At 38.9% G+C, this 27,454-nt stretch overlaps 1 protein-coding gene across 1 annotated transcript in view; it reads right to left on the bottom strand.

Annotated features, from left to right (window-relative positions):
* The window catches only part of TMTC2 (transmembrane O-mannosyltransferase targeting cadherins 2), a 390,535-nt gene that overhangs the window by 355,262 nt on the left and 7,819 nt on the right, over positions 1 to 27,454 (bottom strand). The gene's annotated exons all lie outside the window — the stretch shown is intronic.

The raw sequence follows: 27,454 nt of genomic DNA, 5'->3' as shown, positions 1-27,454 counted from the left end.
ATAGAACCTTGCCAGCCACACACTTACTTGGTTTACTAGTTCCTGATTACACAGCAATCTAATTGCAGTACACACATAGAACTAAACTGTTGATGTAAGACATTACTTGTATGAAATCCTACATTTGTTATTTTTCTTGACTCGGCCCAAAAAAAAGGCCTGTTATTTATACCAAAGCCTAAAACTTCAACAAATTGATAAGTAAACAAATTAATATACATAACAAGCGTTTAAATGCAGGCCCCAATGCCTAGAGTTTCGTTAAGAGCGAACAGCTATAAATTTCTAGCCAAAAGTTCCCACTGTTCTAAAATTTGTATATGGCCTACTAAATACTTCTCATAAATTATGTCCTGACAGCATGTTATTTGTACTTACTGAAAATATTACTGTATTCACTAACGTATAATTTTCTTTCTTTAAAAGATGAGAAAAAACGCTGAACTCACATGCCAAGTCTTACCACCACACGGCCAGACACTCTGGAGCCCCATGTTGGCAACCTACGAAGTAACATTTGCTCGGTTCAGCGATAAACCTGTTAGGTGACCCAACACAGTCTTCTGTGCTGCATATTCCACAGCAAATGTAAGTGGTGACAGCTATCAAGTGATGTGCTTTGCAAACTCTGAAACAATGCACATTTGTAAAGGTAGCAGCCAATATTAAATAGATTTTTTTCATTTGTTGAACGTACAAACTCCGATAAATCTGGCACTTGAATCTAAATTTGCCAACTGTAATTACAAACACATGTGCACATTACATAGCTACAGATGCACTTAAAATAATTACCTTCCTGAAGATGTCTGCTTCTCCACAAGCTACTAGAAAAAGCTGCTAGCTACTCTCAATGCAATAGTTTTCCATGTGCAAACACATTAATCAGAATAACTTATTACTTGAAAAGACAAAAGAGTTATCTCTATGCCTCACTTCTTCATTTTACCTCCCTAGAAATGTGTAACCCACCGTTTCCAAGTAGGTCTCACTTTGCGCCCATTAGGATTTTAGGAGAAGCTGCCCACAATAATGTAAAGGGTACTGATGTCAAGGCACAGCTTTCTTTTCAGGATGGCTTCTGTACATTTATTTTCTCATTCCTCTGCCTCCGATTCTGAGATAACTTAACCCCCTCACTCTTAAACTAGCGCCCTCACTAAAGAAAATTTATGTGCTACACAACTGTACAAAACAATGTGCTAAGGGTATTCATCTCTGTCGTGGACATGGGTTAAAGAGAATGGTCAGTAGTCACAGGCATTTACTGGAGACCTGAAAATCTGTCTCCACAAAAGTCCATGTTGTTCAAAGTGGACAGAGCATTGTAGGCTGCGGACCCATCACCACCTCTTTTCGAAGGGCACATAACTGAGAAGTGCTTAGGGCCGCCCTCTTATTATTCCAAGACCCAGATATTCATAGCAGAAGTAAAGCTCGAAGAGATGAGAATGGCCATTTTGGGGGAAACACAGCTCTAAAACAGGGAGTGAAGCGGGGTCTGGTTTTCCTTAAAGGCCTTGTAGTACTTTTGACATTTCAAATTAGAAGGATTACTTTAATAAAAACAAACTTTTTCTAAAAATTGAGAAAGTTAAAGACTCTCAAACCAATTCTAGGTAATAAAGTTCCTACTGTAGAACAAGCGCTGGGAGTACACAAAAAAAAGAGAAGAGGACTTCCTGTCTATCGGCAACGTCCGCACAACCAGAGGGCCAGCAGAGAACCAGGCACTCCCACGGGATAAGTGATAGCAGGGGCCATGGGAGTCAAGGAGCGCCTGGCCCTCCCAGCCACTCCAGTGTGTTGTTGTCAACGCTAGAGACCACCAGCTACCAGAGGAAGAACAGCTAACGAGGAGACAAAGACTAGATCAGATGCTTAATCATGGCCCTCAAAGCTCCATCTCAAGAGTGTTAAAAGAAGACACCACAAAAAAAAAAAAAAAAAAAAAGACACCACAACACAGACATGAAAGTGCTTAATGGCTACAACTTGTTCAGCAACTTAGCATTCTGCCATTTCATTTTATTTTTTTTTCTTTTTTTGATTTATTGGACTCTCCTGCCCCTGGTACGTATTCATTGGGAGCTGCCTTAGGGAGTGATCTCTTGCCCTCCTCCTCAGGGCTCTGGGTGAAAGCCTGAATTAAAAATACGTGTTATGGTTGTGGTTTTACATTGTGGATCCCCTGTCTTGGGAATGGGATGCCAGGCCGCTCTGGAGAAGCTTCTGTCACACCACTACAAGAGAATAAAATAGAAAGTCCAAAGGCCCAATGAGCAGAATGCAAAAGGCTATGAATAAGTAGTGCGGCTTAGTCTCAGCAGAAATAAATCAATACATACATTGAAAAGGATTAGAAGAAAATATAACAAAGGGTTAAGACTGACTCTATGCTTAAGGTGCCAGAACTGCAATTTAATTCCTCTATTTTTTTTCTACTTTTGACAATGAAAAATAAAATAAATGTGACAAGTGTTGTTTAGAAAGCCAACACAAAAGATCAGAACTAGAAGGGAGACAAAGAAACAGACTTTCCTTATTTAACAGGTCACTCAATTGCATATCAGGAAAGAAAAGGGGCTTTCCTAAGGATACACAGCAATTCAAAGGCAGTATGGTATAACTGATTAAAAGGATACAATCTGAGCTCAAATCCGGCCGTTGCACTTTTTAGTTATGTGACCTGGGCAAACTGCATAATGTCCGGGGGCTTTACTTTCTTTATCTGCAAGATACAGGTAACAACAGAACTTTCCTGTCAGGGTCACTGGGAAATCTACGGAAGAACAGTGTAAATAAACTGCCTAGGTCCATACCTGGCACCTATGAGAAACTCAAGTAATGTTGGCTTCTTTTGGTTTGGGGGGTGTTTTTTTTTTTTTGCTAGGAAAAAGAATCACAAGAGTCATTGCCATCCCATTATCATCATGTGGTCGGCATGCCTCATTCAACATCTATGGTTTCCCCTGCGCTTTTTATCGCAACCTGTGTGCACTTTTAACAACTGGGAACCACTTCCAGTTAATAGCAGCAGAGAGACCCAGAACAATTTTTCATGACATATAATTCAAATAAGAATAAAAATCTTGTGAACTACTCATCCTAAAACAGTGATCCATAAATCATTTCAATTTTCTAAAACTACTTGAAAATTAATATTCAGTACAAATAAATTCACACTTAATGAAAACACCTCCAGGTATTAGGAAGCTGACAGAAAATAAAAAAGTAGAAAAGTAGTGAAAAGAAAACTTACTTTGATTACCCAGATTAGCAAGATCTTTTGAAAAAAATCTCTCCCGTAACCCCACTTCCAAATCTGGATGCCTTCCAAAAATATACTCTACTGATGGCTTAAAAAATAAAAAAATAACACGCAACTTTTTGTTAACATTTTTTTAACAAGGAAAGGCCTCTCACTCTACATCTAGTCTGTAACTTCCCTTCCCACTCTCCTACTACTAGAAAAGAACACTCTGAAATTTTGGATAATTAATAGCAAGAAGTGTCAACAATGGGAGGTGATCATCACACAATGACCTTTACCTTCCCCGATTTCCTGATGCTCTACAGTTTACATGCATCATCTCCTGCACACCAGGAGCAGAGAGGGGTTTATTGCCTAAGCATGAATATTGTCAAAGGTCATGAAGTTACTAAATATTTTTCCCAGGGAAGTACAAATGGATACTGCTATCTACAAGAAATATGATATGAGATAATAACATCAGTCAACAATGGCCATATGTTCTTAGAGAGTCATACCAAATCTATAGGCAAAAGATTTATGATGGAATATAAGCTTGATAACTGATTATCAGTCTCCTTCCAAGTTTCCATACAACATTTCTATTTCCTTCAAGTCTAATAAGTAGCATACTGTTACCTTCCTCCTATTTCAACCTGACAGATGAGAGGCTCTGACTAAACAGCCGATCTCCCTTCAGTCCTCCTAAGGTAATGACAGATTCTTAAAGCACACGAAGGCACTTTCTAAGACTCCAAAATTAATAAATGATTATTTCTGAATTTCCATTCTAGCTTGCAGTCTCAATGCCCTACACTCAAACTTGAGCTATGTCAGGAGGAAACTAGACAACATTTTCTTTTTCTTTTTTACAATATCTTATTAGATATTAATTACAATAAATTATTAGAATAAATTATTCTATTATTAGATTATTAGCATAAATTACAATAAATTATTAGAATAAAAAACTCTTACAACAAATTCAGAAGGTCTTTGTCTCCTTGCTTGACTGATGAGGAAATTGGAACTCAGAGAAATTAAGTGACTTATCCAGGGCCTCTCAGCTGTAAGTGGCAAAGTAAGGCTAGTACTCAAGTGGCTACTTAGACAGAAAGCCTACACTGTTCAGTGCACACAGCAGACTAGACATGTTTCCAGAAGTCTAACCTGTATGTTGGTTTGGTAATGCAGAAAAGGTTGTATTAGATCCCACCTCTCAGGATGCCTCGCACAACCACAGCTAAATAGGGAACAGAAAACTGCAGTGGGAATTTCTGAATTGAAACAGATGGAAACCTCCACTCCTCCAGCCTTCCCCTCAAAAGCAGAATCCCTGCTTCTGAGCACCCTAACTGCACCAGTGACACTCAGCCTCAAACCTTCTCCTCTACCAAATTATAAGACCTGAGGTCTAATAATTGTTATAAATTTCTCTTTCATTCTGTGGCTATGTTCCTCCTTCACATCAGATGATGACCAACTGAATCCTATTTCATTCATTCAGCATATATTTGATGAGTGCCCACAATGTGTCAGGCTCTGCAACAGGTACTACAAAGATGCAATGAATAAACACCTGCCATGAAAAACCTACAGTCTTACAGATAAATCAGATGGAGCCTGTGAAATTCAGACAATTATAACATGAGGCAGAAAGTGAGGACTGCTTGTCAAAACCCACTTTGTTTCTTAAGATGGATTTTATTGACACTCAACGAAATTGGGGGAAAAAGAACAAGAAATCTTTTTAATGCCATGGAAGCTAATTTTTCTTTAAAACTGTAGTCTACAGCTTAGTAAATTACATATTCTTGAGGTGGCAACATTCTATGAGGTTTCACATCAGTATTTAAATCATTCTTTCACAAACAATTTTAGGGGAAAAGAAAAGCATGTAAGAAGTAGTATGTTTCCATGTGAGACTACTACTTAAGTCCAAGTCCTTTGATTTTTCTTTTTTAAGTCAAATGCTGATGCATAATTCATTAGGAGAGTCTTTATAATGGCAAGAGTGGGAGAGCTGGTGAACATTTTGCAAAATACACAAAGAAAAAACCTTATAGTTCTTCCAGAAGCAATCCAGCGAAAGTGAAACAGCCACAGAGTGTAGGAGAAAAAGTGCTGATGATGTCAATGGACCCAGATTCAAATCCATGCCCTTTCAATAACCAGAAGACAGATTTGGGTAGGTGACTGCTATCTTAAGATCTCAATTTCTTCATCTCTAAAGTGACGAGAATACTGTTGCCCTATTTATACCACTTAGCTCTTGTGAGGAGCCAACACGATACTGGATGGGAAAGCACTCTGAAAAAAATATTACATCCTATATAAATGGCCACACATATCATTATAGAAATCTTAGAAATTTTGTCCAGGCAAGGCATTGACTTTTCCATAAATGTTTAAATAGCCTGAATATTTCAATCTCTATTTGTCTTCTCTTACTAAAATTAACTTGGAACTTTTTTCATTTGCTAAATCAGTCCATTACCCTCTTACTCCACTATTTTTAGAAATTATCTCATAGTCAACTGTTGGACGCAAAGGGTCTTTTTTAATAGACGACAGGTTCACTGCATAATTGTAGACATAGTCCCTATTCAGTAGGAAACTAACTAAAGTAGACTTATTTCTTGTTTTTTTATTTTAATATTGAAAGTGACCAAAATAGAATTTGTTTATTTCAGAAAAGAAAAAAACAAAATAAAAACATAATTGAAGCTATGAGAAGCAAAAGCAAATAGAAAACATTTTTTTTTTTTTTTTTTTTTTTTTTACACTTTCCCTGCTCCTTTATCGAAATGCATATGTTTTCTGGTCCATATGAAAATTCAAAAGTGTGAGTTTCTTCCCTAACCAGGAGGATTACACTAGTGAACCTACCCAGAAGCTGCCAGAGAGCAGGGAGAACAAGGAAGTAAAATGCTCTTCTGAAGAGTAACTTTTTTTTACCAGAAATTGAAGGAGGGAGGAGGGATTACCGCTATTTACTGAAAGGTACATAGATTAAACCCAATGACTTATGTGTCCTTTCAAATTAACTCCATTTAGAAAACCTCTCATTAAATGTAATCTAATTTAAATTCATATTGGAACCACTTATATTTGTTACTCCTCTCTTGATGAGCAATTAGTTTTAGTCTTGTTTTCCTTTCCTGATCTGATAGCTAAAAGGCAGAAGTGAGAAACATTTCCTAAATCTTTTGCTGAGCTTCCTAGATGCACATTAATCATTCACCTCCCCACTCTCTCAATCCTGGCCATCGGGAGCTGGACAAGACAAGTAAGACAAAAGTTAGAGCTTTCTGGTTTAGTCAAGAGTCATAATAAAATACCAAGGAGACATATGAAAAGATGTTCAACAGCACTAGTCATCAAGAAAATGTAAATCAAAACCACAATGAGATACTATTTCACACCCACTAGGATGCCAAGAAGGAAAAAGATAGTAGCAAGGGTTGAGGATGTAGAGAAAATGGGATACTCAGACGTTGCTGTGAGAATGGCAGTGGGTGTGGCCACTTTGGGAAACAGTCTGGCAGTTTCTCAGCTGGTAAAACACAGTGTTTTCATATAACCAGCAAGTCCACTTTTAGGAATATACCCCAAAAAACTGAAAGCAGGTACTCAAACAGAAACCTGAATAGGAGTGTTCACAACAGCACTATGCACAATAACCAAAAAGTAGAAACAACCCAAATACCCATCAACAGATGAATGCCTAGATAAAATGTGGTACATTCACACAAGGGCATCTTTGGCAGTAAAAAGGGAATGAAGTACCGATGCACGCTACAACATGATAAACCCTGCAAACATTTGGCTAAGTGAAAGAAGCCAGTCACAAAGATTACACAGAATTCCATTTATACGCGTGTGATTATGCCCAGAACTGGCAAACCTCCCCATAGAGGAAGAGCACTGGCTGCACAAGGCAGAGAGGAGTGAGGAGACATGGAATGACAGTTAAAGAATGTGGGGTTTCTCCCTGCAGTGATTAAAGTGTTCTAATCACTGTGGTGACAGGTGCAGAGATCTGTGAATACATTAAAAACCCGCTGCTGGGTATACATACCCGACGCAAGTGAAATCGGGATCTCAAAGAGATCCCTGCACTCCCATGCATATGGCAGCATTACTCACAATAACCAAGTGCCTTCAGCAGATAAATGGATAAAGAAGATACAAACAATGGAATATTATTCTGCCAGGAGAAAGCAGGAAATCCTGCCTTTTGAGACAACACGGATGGACCTTGAGGATATTACTTTTTTTTTTTTTAAGATTTTATTTATTTATTTGACCAAGAGAGACACAGCGAGAGAGGGAACACAAGCTGGGGGAGTGGGAGAGGGAGAAGCAGGCTTCCCACCGAGCAGGGAGCCCGATGTGCGGCTCGATCCCAGGACCCTGGGATCATGACCTGGGCTGAAGGCAGATGCTTAACCGATTGAGCCACCCAGGCGTCCCATCATTTCACTTTATATGTACAGCTGAACCACATGGGTTTGAACTGTACAGGTCCACTTAGATGAACATTTTTTTAAATAAATACAGGACAGTATTGTAAATGGATTTTCCCTCATGATTTTCTTAAGAATATTTTCTTTTCTCTAGTACTTGATTCTAAGAATATGAGTATTTTGTAAGAAGAGTACGCAATACATACAACATGCATGTTAACAAATTATTTATCGATAAAGTGTCCTACTAATAGTAGGCTATTAGTAGTTAAGTTTTGGAGGAGTCAAAAGTTATACTTGGATTTTTGACAGTGCAGGGGATTGATCCCCCTAACCCCTCTGTGTTCAAGGTCAACTGTATGTCAAATCATGTTGTACACCTTAAATATATACAGTTTTTATTAAAAATATATAAACAAGTGGGGGAAAAGCAGTAAACTGTACAACTTAAATGGGTGAATTGTAGGATATCTCAGTAAAACTATTATCAAAAAAAAAGTTTGCAAGAAGGGCAGAAAGGATGAAATTTTAGAGATTAGGTAAACTAATCATTGTATTTCAAAATTGGAATCACTTTAAAATATTGTATGTAAAAAATCATTTCAACACACAACAAAAGTAGTAATAAAACTACCATTTAGCTAGCCTGCACCATTTACACCTTTACACACTGAATCTTAAACTCCCCTAGAATGTAGACATTGTCATTTCCATGATGAAGTTAAATAAGAGTCGAAGAGGAGCACCTGGGTGGCTCAGTCGGTTAAGCATCGGCCTTCGGCTCATGATCTGGGGGTCCTGAGATGGAGCCCCGCATCGGGCTCCCCGCTCAGCAGGGAATCTGCTTCTCCCTCCCTCTCTGCCCCTCCCCACCATTTATGCTCTTTCCGGCTCACACTCTCTCTCTCAAATAAATAAAATATTTTAATAAATACATACATACATACATACATGCATACATAAGAGTCAAAGAGAATTCAACTTGCCAGTGGTCACACAGAAAACCAATGGAACCAGCACATGCACCCAAGGTCATCTGATGCCTAAACTGCGCTCCTTACCCTACATCAGGACATCATGATAAAGAGGCAGAATCACATTGTCTCTGTCAGGCACATGCCCAAAGGAAAAAAGCATTCACCCAGTGTTATAGTACCTGTACTGCATGATATTTTCACTCACTCCTTAAATAAATAGTTCCTGACAGTCTCCTATCTGCAAAACAGAGGGATGGTTGCTGAAACTTTTTCGGTGAACATTTTGCTCATTTTCAGTCTTTGCCTATTTACCTTGTTAATGTATTTTGAGACTCAGACTTACTTGAAATATAATCAACAAAAAGCCACAGAAACATAGTAAGTTCTACCTACTAGCACTCAATATTCTGAATACAAATGCTAATATGGAAACGTGCTGCTTCCTGTTTGTAATCAACAGGATTAAACTCTCTACTATGAGCAACAAATGCTGTCTTTGCAAGCCTAAACCCTAGATCTACATGCTTAATCTGCTCATTCCAACCCACAACTTCTTTGTTTTTATTTGAGAGAGAGAGAGCAGGCACTGGGAGAGGGGGAGGGAGAAGCAGACTCCCTACCGAGCAGGGAGCCCGATGCAGGACTCGATCCCAGGACCCCGGGATCATGACCTGGGCCAAAGGCAGATGCCTAACGACTGAGCCACCCAGGCGCCCCCAACCCACAACCTCTATGTGGATGTTGATAAACTTAAAAAACTGCCAAAAACTGCCAAATTCCCTATTTCAATTTTCCTATGAAAGCTTAAGTCTCTATAAACATGAAGTGTGACCAGCAAGCATAACGGGGATTGGGTGAACCTCTCTAGAAGTACTCACTAACCCGCATGAAATTGCTGATCCTTGACCATTCTTCTCAGACACAAACAGCACTGCCATAAGGTTCATCCTACACTTGAAGATGACACCTTTTCTGAGTTTGGGCTTAACATTCAGATCATTAGCCACCCCTGATCTTCACAGCATCCCAAAAGCTCCAGCACCCGAGGCCAGGGGATCAGTGTTCTAATATGGACACTGTCACTTAGTAGATTTGTGATCATGTATAAATTGTGCTCTGAGCCTCCACAGCTCCCCTTTCTGAAAGGAAATTTCAGATTTACAAGTTTGTTGTTGGAGTGTACTGGTGTAACTCAGGTCTCATAGATTTAAAGCATTTTCAAATGTAGGAAATATTCGTTTCTATCATGCTTTGCAACCTCCCCAATACTCCACAATATGAAAGAGGACAAAGAACTTTTTCCCTGTTTTAATTGGATTAGATGAAGTTTGCAATCTAACTCCACAATATCCAGTCTGTGTCCTTAGGGATGCTGCCTAACTGTGTTCCTTGTCTCATCTTTAAAACTGGTAATGAGGGGGCAGACACACTTTTGCTCATGCTATTTGGTTCCATGCAGGAATAGGAGGCTGCTGTTGTCAAATTCTTTTTAATTTGTTTTAAATGAAGAAAGCTGTAAATATGTATCTGGGAATAAAGTGTCCTAATTTTTAGGTTGTGGCTACTGACTGACCTTTTTTGGTTTTGTTCTGTTTTCCTTGGCTTTTTATATTTTTTTGTAACACAATTCAGGATAAATTAAAAAAAAAAAAAAACTGGGCTGCCAATTTACAGTTTCCAACCTAGCAAAATGCCTGACACACTGACAGTCCTGAACAATGTACTGAGTGAATGGCCTCCGAATCATTAATAGAGGTCCCTTGAATATTTCAAAGTATTTTGTGTAATTCCTTTCTTGCTTTGTATTTTCCAATTGTTTCCAATTTTTTAAAGAGCTGGTTTTTATTTGTTCAATGTAGTCGCCTAAATAAGCCTCTTAAAGTACACAACATAAAAATGATTCTGTTACTCTTACAAGTAAAATCCGCAAACAAATTTGTCGTGGGGGCAGGTTCACAGCATGGGGAAGAACTTTATCACTGACCTGCTTGAAGGACCTCAACTTCTAAGCACACCAGGGTGGGGGTGATACACTCCTTCCTCATGAACACAAACATCCCAGCAGTCTAAATCACCCTCTCTTCTCTTCCCCCTTAGATTTGTGAGGCTTTAAATGTGAAGATATTTATTTCTGTTTTGCAAGACCAGGTAAATATTATCTCCTCTATACATATATTTCCTTCCCCTGGCCTCCCTGGCTCAGCAAACTGCATCAAGAACAATGTTTGTATGTGAGAAGCAGAAAAGGCACCAAAGGAACCTGCGCATTTCAGTAACTAAGTCTTAGTTTTATGTGTCGACCTCATCGCCTTCTATTTAATAAAAGATGCAACATATGGTACTTTGTGCACAGCCTTAAAGACATTCTACTTAGATCTGGTGATAAATCCAGGCACCTGACACATGTCTGCCCCCACATTTAACTGGTACCCAGAGAAACAATTTACCAAATATCCCAAAGCATCCAACTATGAATGCACCACTAACATTTGACAAGTGTCCACTAATTCTGATAATAGCATCATTATCATTTTTAATCCTACCACCAGCAATTTGTGCTATTCTCTGATGGCATAAATAAGAACAGATGATCAGAAATAAAAGTTTGCTCCTTAGAACACAGTATTAAAACTCACACATCAAGTTGACATTTTGCCCAAACACTGTAGCAGGTTTGCTAAACATTTACCAGGAAAGTCTCTGCTGCAATCAAAATTGGATTTACTTGACCAAAAGAAGAAAAAAATGATTTAGACAACAGGGTTTGTAAAACAAAGCAGAAGAATCAAAACACCTATTAACTCTCTTCTTTTAAATTTTACATAACATTGGATAATTTAAGGTACCACTTCATAATGAAAAAATCAAAGTAAATGATGATAAGGTGACAGGACGGGGGGGGGGGGGCAGAGAGGAGGAACTAATTGGTTTTGTCATTATCTGCTTCTAAAGGTAGCACAGCAAAGATACAAGGAATCCTTTTCACGTACTATAATAAAATAACTTTCTAAACAATGTTGTGCCCTGCCTGTATTCAGGTCCCATGAACCAAAAAATAAAACCAAGGCAATACATGGAGGAGCAATCCTGTAAGGAACCTCCCTTGTCTCCAGGAAGGAAGACTCGGAGACCCACTGAGTCATTGATAATATCTAATTTTAGAATGCCCGTTAATGAGAACATTTTAATTATCCTCTTTTTTGTTTGTTTGTTTAATTCCTTGTCCCTAACACAATCCCTGAATCTAGAAGGAAGGGAGGGAGCAAAGGAGAGCCGAAAGCGGGCAGAAGTCATGCTTAGCCATCTTGCCCCTTATCCCAAAGGAGATTAGAAACAGCAAGTTACAAGAGTCAACAGGAAAATGCTTTGCAGACAGTAATCAAAGAACAACCAAAAGACTGGCACAAAAGACCAAATACCTTTTGTTTAAGGACAGGAACAATTTTCAGGATGCCATGAAGCACTCTTAAAGCGCCTTGATATCTTTAAGAGCCTTTTGCTATTACAGCCCAGTGAAAACAACAGCTAAAATAAAACATTTATAACGATCCCAACTCCACCTTTTTTACAACTTTGTTGAGTTTTATATCATAAAATTCACCTATTTCAAGTGTACCATTCAATGAACTTTAGTAAATTTACTGAGTGTGGGGCAACTATCACCATAATCAGTGTTAGAATATTTTTATAACCCTAAGGTTTATTTACATCAACCCCATTCCTACTGCCAGGAAACTACTCATCTACTCTCTCTTTTCTACAGAGATTTGCCTTTTCTGGGCAGTTCATATAAATGGCATCACAGGATACTCCACCACTTTCTAAATATATAACTTTAGTGAAGTCACTACTTAACTCTGCTATGATTCATTTTTCTCACGATAATGATACCTAGACTTCACAGAGCTATTATAAGGAATAAATGAGATCATCCATGTGAAGTGCTTAGAACCCTGGCTGGCACACATCAAGGGCACAATACACTAATTGTAAAGTAGTTGAGACCTTACTCCTGCTTGTAACTCTAGAACTACAGTTTCTGTGCCAATGGAGTCTCAAATTCAACATGTCCAAAACGAAATTCTCTATCCCTCCCTTCAAGACTGTTTTTCTCCTATGTCCCTTCACACAGGAAATTCTCTTGAGCATCCAGTCATTAGAAACTTAAATTCTTAAACTCTTTCACACTCATTGTCCCATCCAATCAGCAGCTTCTAGAGTCCTCTTTACTTGCTTGAATTTGCTTCCTTCTCTTCATTCCCTCAGCTTTACTTACAACTCTCAATTTTTCCGCCTATTTCGTGCGAAAGCTTCCTACTTGCTCTCCCTGCCTCCCCCTGGCTCTTCCTCTAGTCTATCCATCCTATTTCTGTCAGAGCCTTCTCTCTTAAAATCCTAGCCTGGTCATTTCTCTCCTTCAAGGGCTCCCCCTGGCTTTCAGGGTAGCTCCTTAGCTTGTCACCCAGGACCCAAAGCAAACTGCTTTCTATCTTCTGTATTTCCATCTCCGGCTCCAGAATCCTCCCTTGGGACTGGTCATTCTGAACAACCTGGGGTTTTCTGAATGTGTGAGCTAGTCTTTGGGCTTCAAGCAAACTAGTCAATCCACAGCATCTCCAAGACTGCCATTTGCCTTTCTCAAATGGCAGCTCAATATCAGAGTCCCTGGACCACCTAGCAGAACTAGGAGGTGCCTCCTTTGTGCAGAGCTAAAAGAGATAACATACAAAAAGAAGCTCTTAAAGTGCCATCAGCTCTGTGAGGCTCAATGAGATGCCCATGTTGAGCCCATGGGCATCATGAGCCCATGTTCAGCATCACTTGAACCTGGTGAAGGGCAGAGTAAGGGAAGGATGGAGGAGGGAAGGAAGTGAGCAGGGGAGAGAGGAGAAGGGAAAGAGGAAATGGACAGAGGAAGGAGTGACAGGATATGAAAAGACAGGAAGGGAAAAGGGAAAAAGATGAAGATAAAGATAAAGGGCACTCTCTGAAGACAAAGCATGAAAAATATAGAGGAAGAAAGGAGAGGACCTACTTCTTGGAAGAAAGGCTTTTCTTCTGGGCATGAGCCTTTAATAAAAATGTGAACCCTTTCTTTTACTCCTACCTGTGATGATAATCATACAATATTCTCTCTATTCTTCTGTTTCTGAACCACTACCACTCACAGTGATTCTAGTTCTAATCACTGATTAGAACAGATGGAGGAAAAATTTACACACTTCCATGTGCTGGAGACAACATTTCATTTCCTTTCTAAAGCATTCTCCACATTTACTGTCAATCAACCAAGAGTAACTTTTCAGGTTTTCCATCTGTTTTCATTTTTTTTCTTTTCTTTCATCAGAATCCATGGAAAACTAAATGTATTTCAATATGCCATAAATATTACAGATATTTGGGTGAAAGAATCAGAGTTAAAAGAGGTATTAGAGATTATCAAAATCAGCGGTTTCCAACACTTGCTCCATAGACCCCTTTAAGTATACCTACTACACTCAACCCAAGACCTGGCTTTCCAGTAGTTTTTATGCCTACCTTGGTCTTTTCACAATGTATTTTCCCATTTTATTAATCAAAAGTCAAAGCCAATAATCAGGTTTTATGACTATCAACTACCCAGTGCTACCCTTGAATTTATAAAACTATTGAGTCAAAATCCAAGACAAAACAAACAAAAATCTCAACATTTTGCTAGCTTATATGATTCTTTGGATAATTCTATGTTCTGGGTTTTAACAGAAGTCAATGATGGACTCTCATGAACTTCCATGTCCCTTCCTAGACTTCAAGCTACTTACCCCAAACAAACTCCTCCAGTGTAGAGAGGTGAAAGTCCAATAAATATTATACCTCTATACTCCTGATTATCCTTATTTTCTGCCTTGTTTCTTCATAGCATTTTAATAAATGCCTTCTTGTCCTACCAGGGGTTCTCATCCTGAGATGCACAGAGAGAATTTAAGGAGCCCATGAACTTGGATGGGAAAAAATATATCTTAGCTTTCTCTCATCCTAAAGAAATTTAGCAATGCCTTATGAATAATAGCACACCCTGGCAGTGACTTTACCACCAGTAGGAATCACAGACACTTCTCTATCACAGTACAATTACTGCAAATTTCTCAAAAAAATCATTTATACTCCTCACTACTTTGATATTATGGCAGCTAATGGATATGCCACCTGATTTTGTAATTAAATGGATTAATATAGGAGAATATATATTACTATAATGAACTAGGATTTTAGTATTTTGATAATTGTATCTCAATTTTTGGGCTTCTGTATGTTTTATTTTATGCATTCAAGACAATCCTGGGGGAAGATATCCACAGGTTTCACCAGATGGCCAAAGGGATCCATGGCCCAAAGAAAGGTGCATTAAAAGCACAATTTATCTCTCTGCTGTGATAACGAGATGGGGTGATACAAAGTAAACCCTTGCTGAAGTAAATGTGCAAGCTCACACAGTTCATGGGGAAAAAAACAGGATTCGACTCAGATCTCCTGAATGCTCATCTATTGTAATAGACTGGGGTCAGAAGCCTGAGCTTCAGAGACAGACATGTGTGGGTTCAAATCTGATTCATCACTGAATGGCTCAATGGCCTTAAGGCAAGGTACTTAACCTCACGGAGCCCATTTCCTAATTCATAAGAAGTGCTTTATTGGGTTGAGAGAATTAACTAAAATAAAAAGGTAAAGAACTTACTGTATTTTGCACATAATTATTAAAAAGACACAACAATCTATGTCATGCCTAATTATTTTTGTGGAGTTTTTCATGATACTATTTGTATTTTCATACAGCTGTACCCTTTACTAAAACTTCCTTGCTGCCAGTAGGATGTCATTCTCCACAGAACTCTCAAAATCACAGCCTACTTTACTCTCAGATGAACCCGTGGCCCAGGAAGATCTGAGGCTAGGAGCCAGAGCATACTCTCCCTGCTCTTGTTTCCATCTTCAGACTTTCATATCAGAGACCTAACAAGTCCACCATATTCAGTCACACTACATCCCCCTGCCCTCATTATCTGCTAAGCCCAGAATCCTGAGCAGCTTACTTGTTTTTCTTCAATCCACCATTATCTACACTGAGGACACACGTAAAACTCTGCAGCCCCAGTTCTGAGGTTCCACCATCCTAATGACCCGACATTTCCTCCATGAATCCTTTTCCATTCTCTCAAAGGTAATCGGATTCCTCTCACAGGCCCCCGCTGTATATTCTCATACCTTAGCAAAGTGTTCACTGGTGTAGGAAAACAAAATATGTGATGACTGACCAGCAGGTTTTTGAGAACCTTGAGACCGGAGAACATATGATTCACCATTTGCATGCCATTCCACTCACATAGCGTCTGACAGATTGGATACAAACAATGCATATAAAGCTGAATTGGATTTCAGGCTCAAAACAACCCTATGAGACCGGGAATTACTGTCCTCTTCAGAGATGAGCAAAGCCAGGTTCAGATGAGTCACTGACTAGCCTGTTGTATACTTACAGAGTGAAAAACTGAAGAATATACCCAAGAGCACCCACGAGTCAATGATCCATCCTACTAGATTCTCTTCAACAAGAAATATGTTGCCTATTTCCTCAATTTCTTATTCCCCTGGAGAACTAAAATATATACCATCTAAATGTTTCTCTTTTTAAATTCATTATTCAATTTATCACATTCATAATGATCATAATTTATTCAGGTCTGGTGAGGTACATAACAGGTGAGCTGGAGGTGACCTGGAATGGAAATACTGAGCTGCCTAGAAGTGAAAGAAGCATCCTCGCAGAAGCAAGAACCCAAGCTTAAGCTTATTTACAGCAATCACCCTGGACTAAGCAAAAGAGATAAACTAGGACAGCCGGATCTAATAGGAGCAACTAAACAGGAGATTGTGATGTACTTTGAAACTTTGTGGGAGAAAACAGGGCATCCATGTTGGAAGCCACGTCTTCCTAGACAATAGCTTAACGTGATCAATGTGATTAGAGCAGAGCCAATAAGATGCCTAGATTCAGACCTGAGCCCCTGCCAGAGGGGAACTGTGTCTCAATTGATCACATAGCACCAAGCAAAACCTTTCAACCTGAAATGTGAGTTGGAAGGGAAACTTCGATATGAACACTGATTTTATGGATATGACTTCAACAGTACACATTTCCCTATTATACCCATAAAGTATTTCAATGATATCAAAATACCTCCAAGCCTTACATAATGTAAGTGCTGCCTGGACACGTTCACATATCACCATATCTTTGGCTCACAGCAACATCAGCAATTCACCACTTGCATATTGAGAGAACTACAGAATTACAACAGGCCCAGAAGTGCCGCCAACAAATTTACTGCCTCTGTGTTATTTGTAAATTGATTGTTTCTTCTTTGGCTTATGGCAAGTAGAGAACCGCATATAAATGCATACAGATTGCATACCTACTCATAAAATTCAACATTAGGATTGAACTTTCCCCAAACTCAGAATATTATGATACCCTTTAAGCAAGTAGTATATGCTTGACTTAATGTGTCTCCTCTAGCTTATTTTTTTTAATTGATTATGCTACCTCCAGGTCAAAATCTTTCTACCTAAACGTCTGCTTTTATAGAAAATGTTTAGTACCTGGCTTATGAATTAAGAACTTTTAATAGGCTCTTATTGAAAAATCAAAATAAGATGGTTTTTTGGCATTGTTTTTAAGTAGAACAGGTAGCTATTGGCTAAAATGTATTTCAGTTATTTATCGGGTCTTAGAGTCTCACGTCATATGCATATATAATTATTTTTCAAATTCACTATTGCAAATAATACCAAAGGCAGCATTTTTCCACTCAATAAGGATGAATCTACATATTATTTTAAATCCGCAAGCCAACCTTTGAGCTACAAATTTTGGAAAAGCCAGGCACTACAATTTTGTAGAACTCACATTTAACCCCACAAGTTAACGCCATAAATTAACAACATTGCTGAAAAGCATAAGAATCGGTTCCAATCCTGCAAGTAGGTAATCCTGGTCTGGACACCCATTTTTCAACCTGAGGACAACTATATCCAAACTGCAACCATCCAACAAATGGGGACTCTCAAAGAGTGTGGAAGATGGCCATCCAGTTCAAAGCAACAGAACATACGGCCTTTTTCTTTGCTAATAAAAAAAAAAAAAAAAAAAAAAAAACTCATACCACGGCAGTGAGTTATTGAACACACTTTATCAAGGGTGCCTCCTGGGGAGCCCAAAGAACAAAAAGGGCATCAAGATGAGACTGTTGACAACCAAGCAATGACGCAGAGTCACTTTGCAGGTGTCAAAACCTCTATCACAGAAATCAGGACCAGTGGGCAGAGCACATGAGAAAATAAATGCCAGAAGAATACCAAACAGCTGCTCAGCGCTGAGCTAGAGCAAGGCAGATCCCCAATAGGAGGTGAGCAAAACACTTGGAGAGCACACAGAAGCAAAGCCTGAAACAATGTAACAAAGCAGCAGACAGCGGGCCAACAACTACTTGGAAACCCAGGCTCGGGGCAGTGGAGGCAGGCGCGGCCAGGGCTCCAAAAAGCTATACAAGCATCCCAGAGGCGTCCACTCTGGGAGGAAGCAGCAGGTACTTCCTACAGGCCAAACAGGACTGCCGGGGCCGTGGGGCAGGGGCAGACAGCACCAGCACACACACAAAGACCCATGGTTACAAGACAGCCATTGCAACCCAACACGCTTGTGATCCGGGCACCATCGTGGCAATGTGGGGTCCATGCCACGGTTGGACAAAAATCCCCTGACAGGGCTTACTCTCGTGTCATCTGAGGGAAAGTCAGTACGATTTTACATCAGTTATTAGTCTGACCTTGAGCCGTAACTCTAACAGTTCTATCTTCGACCTGTGTCTCCAACTGTCAGGGCACCCCGGAGAGTGCCCAGATGTGCGCTCAGGGATCAGTAAGATTGCTACATGAATTTTAAATGTGTTTCTATTTAGATTGGGGGTGGTAAACTCTTTCAGGTAAGGGCCAGAGAGGAAATATTTTAGGCTTTGCAAGCCCCAAGGTCCCTCTCACAACTACTCAACTCTGGCACTTGTAAAGAGAAAACAGCCACAGATAATACATATACAAGTGGGTATGGCTGTTTAAAAAACAGGCTACAGGGTGGATTTGGCCCATAGCCTTAGTGCCCACCTGGTTTAGATGGTAATCCAAAATCCATACACAGAGAGCTACATGAACATTCCACCCTGTATGAGTGACCACCCCATAACTGTGCAAGGCCACATGACTTCTGAGATTGCATTTATCATCCAGTTGGCACTCAAGAGTGCTACTCAAATATTCAAGGGTGGTAAGGACAGAATGGAAGTGGACATCTCTGGTTCCATGGTCTGTGGTCTCAGAATACTTTGCCCTTTTCCTTCTAATGGAGCCCCTCTTCCTATGGTGACCCTATTACATGTGGTGTGACACAGGAACACCTGCCTTCTCTCTACTCATATGCCAGACTATAGGTTCAGGCACGTACCTCGGCCTAGCCAAAGCACCCCAATGGCTAGCATCTGTGTTTCATGCATGAGCTTGTAACCTGAGTCAGGCTAATTAAGGTCCTTCCCGGAATATTCCTGGGAGAACTAAGAAAGAGAGTTTAGGTTGCCAATGGCCACGGTAACCATGATGGTCAGACCAAGAGATGAAAAAAATGAAGTCTTCATAACCTCAACAGGCCTCTTGGGCTCAGACAAGCAAAAGGATCTACTTTCCCTGAATTGGGCATCTGACACTTACAACCAAGAGTCCTTATTATCGAAATACATAATATGCCATCAAAAATAATGGCCCAGTGACAACATGTTAACAACAATTCCCAAAGCTTCAATACAGGCATGCTAAACTCTGAAGCCTCCACACTCGGAACATGTCCTGAGCAGAGATGTTCTGATTATCTCAGGTCTCCTCTTACTCATGGAAGAAAGTAGGCACATCCTGCCACCTCACTTCACCCCAAGCGGATCTACAGGGGTTTTCCTTTTCTTCTGACTTGCACAAGAAAGAAATCCTCTCATCTTCCCTCCACATTCATCTACCCACACCAAGTGAGAGACCAACTTCTCTTCACCTTTCCATTTCTTTTTTTTTTTTTAAGATTTTATTTATTTATTTGACAGAGAGAGACAGCGAGAGAGGGAACACAAGCAGGGGGAGTGGGAGAGGGAGAAGCAGGCTTCCCGCAGAGCAGGGAGCCTTATGTGGGGCTCGAGCCCAGGACCCTGGGATCATGACCTGAGCCGAAGGCAGACACTTAAAGACTGAGCCACCCAGGCGCCCTTCACCTTTCCATTTCTAATACACTCAAGTTTCTCTTTCACCTCTGTCCTTAACTTACTGTAACACTCATCATCACTGAGAATACAAATCCTCCAATATAATCCTGTATCGCCTATATAAACCTATAGAGCCTATGTGATCCTATAAATGGACACTCTTCTGGGTCTCTCGGCTTTGGATTTCACCTACTTCAGACAATGCTCGAAATGTTATCCCAGAACACAAGGCCCATGGCGATTCAGCTCCTGGCTACTTCACCCATTCATCTTTCCTTTCTCCCTCTCCCTACCCTCTCCTCTGGCTTTATGCCCTACTCTTTGGACACTATGTCTTTCCCTACCTGTACATTTTTTTCCCAAATTGTCCTCCCTCTCATCTTTATCAAGCTAAGTTGACTTTTTCTTCAGCAGTCAGTTCTCACAAGTGCCTCCCCGCTTAGCCTGGATCAGGTACCCCTCTTGTGTACTCACTTAGAAGTGTAAGCATGTCTCTATTTTAGAGACACTGTCTAATTACTTGTTCTTTCCACCAGACTCTAAGCAACTCGAGATGATAAACAACATCTTCTCCTGGGTCAGTGCCCCCATGATTTAACAGGTTCCTGACACAGCTAAGCATTTACAAATACTCGCTAAAGGAATACAGTGGTGACATGAGCTGAAAGCATCCCACACCGATGCCTTCTTGGGAGACAGCACATTTCTCCATAAGAATGACTTAACACTTTTAAATCAAAGGCCAATGTCTATTTGAGCTGATTTCCTGAATAAAAAATAAACAGCATTCAAATCTCTCTCCCAAACTCTGAATAGAATTATCATAATTTTACACTATAATTTGCAGAAATCAGACTACTTAAATGGTAAACATACCCTTACGGTTCCTCTCTTTCTATCACTTCTAGTAACAAGAACCAGTTCTGGCCTCTGAGATAAGTGCTCAGAATATACAACAAAACAATTTACAAGGGATTAAGTATCATTAAGTCTTTTGGTTGATATGGTAGAAAGACAATTATCACCTTATCATTTTTGTTGCTTTCTTAATTTCCACTCATCTTCCTTTTCTGTTATCAAGGCTGCTACAGAACAAAAGTTAGTTTGTGAAGAATGCCAACAAGTTAGCAACCGATGTGATTTTCTGGGGGGAAAAATTCCTCACAATATAAGTAATTTTCAAAAATATATATAATTAATTTTCTTTAAATGAACCAAAACTAGTAATATTTTACAAAAGAAATCATTCATTAACTTCATTTACTCACGATTTTGAGAGAGAAACCTATTCCAGTTTTCAATAAAATTATAGCTGCAGTGTTACTTTGGCCTATTTCTACCAATTTCAGTCTGTTCGGGTAAACTCTTTCTGAACACACAAATAGCTTGCAGACATACACAAAAGATTTTCTTCAAATGCAGTAGGTAAGCTGCATGCAAAGCATTTACTCTATTTTTATATAGACTTCCAAAGATGCTAAAGAAAAAACATTCAGACTAAGTTCTGGTTTGTGTTTAAGTTCATATTCAAGTTTAGAATAATAACGTTTCTTGTCAAATCTTATGATTTACAAGAAATCTTTGAACTTCATTTTCAACCAGTTTTCATAAACAATGATGACACAAAAAGAAATAGGAACGAAAATTTAAACTTAAGATTATGCTTAGTATTAAAAACAATTTTAACTTTTAAATATCACCTATGGTCCACCCTAAATCCACAAGGTTTGTGGTATATAAATAAACTGTCCAATTGAAACATTAAATTTACCAATTCTTTCAGGCTTCAGTTTGAAAAATAAACCCAACTCTTTCCCCCAAATAATAAATTCTCCAAATTCAAATTCCAAGTGCACAAAGATGAGCCATTTACTGTGATGATAGCTTTTTTTAAAATATAAACAAGCTGCTATTTTATAATACACACCCAAAATTCAGCATGTGATCAAAATTTATCATAGAATTTTTTTTAAACACCACTGAGTTATTTCCACAAATAGTTAAAATGAGGAGGATTTCCATTCCTAACAACTTGTCTTGACTCCCCCTCGAAAAGCTGACAATCGTGTGCTGCTTTGGTTCCAATTCACAAAGACACCAATCAAAACTACCCATCTTCCATGCAGTGCCTTCTGTTTTTCCCCCATAAAATTCACCCAAACTTTCCCATAATGGTCCCCCTCTCTACCATAACAGAAAGCACTATATCATAAGCAAGAAAGAGGCAAAACCCTCTTCAAGTCAACTTCTGTCAAATCCACCAAAATTCATTTATAGGAATATCCTACTTCATAATATGATAATATATTATCCTCCCTTCATAAGAGACGCCCACACCTTCCCACCCAACCCTCACCCTGGAGAAATCCAAATGCTAGTCTTTTGTTTTAGTCCGAAAATTCAGCAGCTGAGGCATGTTTAATAAGGTCTTGAATTATTGGTTTCTTGTACTGATTTTAAATTACTTCCAGAGAATTGAGGGCTATCCTGCAAGAACGATTTGTTATTTTCCTTTAATAAATTAAAACAGCATAACTGATTCTTTTTAACCCATCAGTAACAGAATCTGGTTTATTAAAATACTGAGTAAATTTTCACCTGAATATTCTAAAAATGTTCTAAGAAACAGATATGCACTAGAGAAAACTAGGCTGCCATCCAACAAGAACCAAAAGTGTTCTCCTTTTTAGGAGCTTGCCACTTGCTGTTAGAATTTAGTTATCAATAGGAACAGGGTAAACATTCCAACTGAGAGTAAGGTAACACATAAGACATAAAATGATGATTATGGCTGAGGTCAAAACATCTCTGGTTGATACGGTCTGTTATATTCATGTCCCTCATTTTCCACTGTATATATGACAGTAGGGCCAACATTTCATTTAGCATATTATTACCCACAATGGCCAATTTCAAATATATTTCTTAGGCAAATGAACAAAATCCATAATCCTAGAATTGTGGCCAGTTTTAAGCTGGAAGAAACCCTGGGGAATCATCAGAGCCCTACCCTGATATTAAAGAGAAAGCTGTATTATCAATATGGTAAACCTTCAATACGCTTAGCTTACCTGTGGTTTGGGAGGGGGGAAGGATGGGGGCAGATCTTTTTCTAAGGAAAAAAAAAAGGGAAAGCAAGATATATTATTAGTATTATAAGGTTATACATTCTCTTTATATAGGGAATCCCTAAAAAAATGTTAAGCAAATATGTGAAAGATCTGTTTTAATCAGGAGATCAATATTCTTAAATGCAGAACCACCTATAAGTAAATTAATGCAAGTAGTACATCCTGGTAAGAGAGTAAGTTCATAAAGAATAACAAGCTTCTCAGAAAAGGTTTCAAAAAACAATGAGCTTTTATGTACAATTTTGCTCACTATAAAACAAAAGATATATGAGTATTTCTGGGATTCGAGCTAACTCTCAATTCGACATAATCTTGCACAATATAACTGAAAACAATCCTGTATTTTCATTGTTTAAGATTTTTCATTGACTAAGATACACATCACAGAGTGGGTCAGTTCTTATAAGATGCTAAGAAATCATAATTTTGCCTATGCTCCTATGCACAGTATCACCAAATTTAAAGAAGAGTATCAATTATGACGAAAAAGATGGAAGACATCATAGTTCTGTTTTTCATATGTGCTTTTAATTGTGTATGCACTACAGACATTTTATTGGCAAAATTTACATGTGTGCATGCATGTACGCATGTGCACACGTATAATGGTTGTTTCAACATCACTTTTCCAAACTTGTAACTCAAGATGAAAATTAAATTCTAAAATTCATAGTTAATTTAATATAGTTGACTGAACCCTTTGTTATCCTACATCTACCTGAAATGCTAAGTGAAAGATTACTAAAATAAGTTTAAATGTTCAATATTTGCTTTTAAGAGAAATCCCCTAATGCTCTATACTATTTCCAGATGTTATTATATAGTGATTTTCAACTATCAGCAATACAGTTAATGAATAAGTTCTCGATTAAGAGAATTATTTATTAAGTATCCTAGACAACACCAGACACTGTGCCAGGCACTTTATATAACTTCATTAAATTCTTCCAACAACTCTGTCAAGTAAGTATTGCTACCCTCATTCTGTAAAACAGGGAGCAGAGGCTAAAAGAGCTTAGGTAACAATCAAAATTATACAATCAACAAGTAATAGTTCTGGGATTAGATGATCTCATTCCAAAGTTCTCAAGGTTTTTTCCTTTTGCCACCCTGTTGCTTGGAAAGATCTAAAAGAAAGAAATAGTTTCTAATTAGTTATAAAAATGTGTCACCAAGTTTAGATATTAGATGCTGCTACCCAGCACATGTACTGAACGTCCTTACTGCAAAGTCTCACTATGTCGCTGATTAACACAAACACTTAAATGCAGGAAAACTTTGGCTTATCTGACATACAGCTTTCCTAATCACTGGGCCGCCAGAATGGCTCTGAATCTGAACATATTCCCAAAAGAAAAAGGGCTGTCATTGAGGAGGGAGACCATGAGTACCCAGTAATAATACATCCTGCCAAGCAGAACCAAAGTACCAAAGATTATTTACACCCGATGCACCGTAATTGGTCCTTTTACTCTGCAGAAGGGAAGAAGCGTTCAGATTGGCCAGAAGGTCTATTCAAAATAAGCCTCCATGCACAGAGACCAGAAACATGGGAAAAGCAACAGGAAAGAAATACAGGAAAGCAAAAACTGCTTCTGTGGTGAGACTAGGGACTGCTCACCAAAAGCGTGGACAGAGATGAGAAGCAGAGATGGGGCATACAGGTGGCAACAGAAGCTGGGACTGCAGGAGCTCAACCACTGACTCCAAGTGGAAATGTTAGCAACAACATGGACTGGGGCACAGCTCTGCTCTCAGATGCTAATGTACAGTGATATCGGGGTCATTCGCCTTCTGGTCCAACACCCTCTGTGTCCAAGGGTATAACCATGCAGCTTTTTAAAACACATACAGAACGTCTGTCACACTGTTTCATTTCATGCTCACTCTGTGGTCACCAGTTGTTATTTCCACTTCCTGATCTGTTATAAGACAAAGTTTTAGAGCTCGATACGGTGGTAACAGCAAGACTGAAATTCCAATCTTTTATCTTGGCCCGATCTTCCTTCACGACACTGCCTCTAGTGCACAGCATAGTATTTTAAAAAGAAAGGGATAATCATTACCTATTTTAGAATGATTCTTTAAAAAGATGTCTATTAACAGGAAGTTAAAACTTCAGATAGATAGGGCAGTCACCTATCCAGAAAGCCCCCCAAGGTGCCCAAAGGCTAAGGCCTAAGGTACAAGGTTAAAAAAAAATGACATGGGTCCAAGCATTTCTAATCCTATGCAGATACTTTCCCATAACAGCATCATCAACCTGAATATCACTAAGAAATCATTATCTTGCCTACTCTCAGCTGCCTCAACATCTATTTCTTGCTGCCTGCCTAAAGTCTATAGTCTTCATGCAACGTAAGCCAAGTTTCCTTACAAGGGGTTTGTTCGACAGAAGTACAAACCGATAAAGGCACTGACTACAGAGACTTGGTGTAAGCATCAGTATTTGTCAAGTCCAAAGCCTAAGGCAAATGCATATCAGTTTATTTGTCAAAATCAGAATCCAACATCTGTCTCCCCAGTAATGTTACAAAGAAGATGATATTGTAATACAAAATGGTGACAGATATTTCAATAGAGATCATCTCCTAGAATTTCAATAGGCTCTGTACCTTGTCAAAATCTACACAATACCTCAAATCCATCTGATCAATTTAAAGAAGATGTCGTGACTCAACAAATGTGAAAACAATACATAAAGCTTAAATAAAATGTCCAAACTCACACACAGAGAACAGGCACTTTATCCTCAATCTTATTCCATCCAAGAATTTAGGCAATCTTTCCAAATGTCTGTGAAACAGATAGAGCTGATGTAATACATTTAAATGGAACAGAGCCTTATTACTCAAGGTGTGGTCCATGCACCAGCATCAGCTGGAGCACCTGCAAATGACAGAAATGTACTCTGAGACCCACTCCAGGCAGAACCTGTATTTTTTTTACTTATCTATTTTTCCTTTCTTTTCTTAAAGTTTTTATTTTAATTCCAGTTATTAACACACAGTGTTATATTAGTTTCAGGTGTCCAGTATAGTGATTCAACACTTCCATGCAACACCCGGAGCTCATCATCACAAGTGCCCTCCTTAACCCCCATCACCTATTTCACCCATCCCTCCCACCCCCTCCCCTCTGGTGACCATCATTTTGTTCTCTATTTGTCTCAGAACCTACATTTTCACACCCCAGAAGGAAGTTTGGGAAGCACCGATCTAGAGATATATACATATATATCTGGATGGAAAGAGATCCAACAAGAGGCCCAGCTCAGAAATGTTGCTTTAGGACAATCAGAGTGATCCATCTGACTCCATGAAACTAGAGATTTAAACTGTGTTTTAAAAGAGTTTCTAAAAGGCAATCACCCATATCAAAGGATGAAGGCAGGGAGCAAGTTATGAGAGTAGCAGGTCTAAAACCCCCTTGCCTGTCACGGGCATCCTCAATCTTGTCAGGCACGAATTCAAAAGTAGCTACTCAATACCCTTTCAAAAATGGTTTACACTTTTTCTGTTGATGACATACAAGAGGTTTAAAACAGTGAAATTTCATTTTCTGTTCAACATGGAACAAATGCCAAAACAGCACTATTTTCAAAAGAAAAAATACAAAGACTCTTAAATATAGAGGTGGAGGAAGCAAACCTAGAGATCATTTCTAATGGGATATTTTAAATAAAAGACTAGACATTTGTGGCAAAGTATAGTTAGTAATTTCAGGCTACACACTGGTGTCTTTCATAAATTCCCTCTAAATCTCAAATTCACATTTTCTTTGCTTCAATCAGTACATAACCCTGTAGGAGTGGGTTTAAGTATAAAACCTTTCTTTAATATAAATTTGGTGACACAATTCAGTGCCTTTTTTTTTCAAAAGACTAACCTTCCTATTTTAAATGAGGTTTACCAAATGAATTCAGGTATACCAGTTTTTCACATCAGCTGTAAATAACTGCCTCCCACTAAACGGCCCATTTCTGCAAATAAAAACGTCTTTTTGCCTGATTAAACTTCTTCATCATCTGAGAACTTTCCTTCTCCAAATTTGTAGTTGGAAAATTTGTCATTAGAAGCTTGCTTTGTCAAAATGAGCTCTTTTCAACGGCTTTGAGAGAGCAGTCCTATAGTTAATTATTTGGAGGAGGAAGGGAACGTCCTATTCTAAAAGAAGTACACTTGACAAAATATTTGGACCCAAGTCTTCTACCTTCAGACTTAAGACATCTTTTACAATCCAAGGTAACAGGCTCAGTTTTTACAATACCATTATAAACCTGAAGATAGGAAGGCAG

Source organism: Eumetopias jubatus, unplaced genomic scaffold (genome assembly GCF_037043125.1).
Source record: "Eumetopias jubatus isolate StellerSeaLion01/CBP00866 unplaced genomic scaffold, mEumJub1_p1.0 scaffold_8, whole genome shotgun sequence".
In the NCBI taxonomy this organism is placed as follows: Eukaryota; Metazoa; Chordata; class Mammalia; order Carnivora; family Otariidae; genus Eumetopias; species Eumetopias jubatus.
Note: the sequence above shows the minus strand (reverse complement) of the source record. Positions and strands in the feature narration are given on the sequence as shown.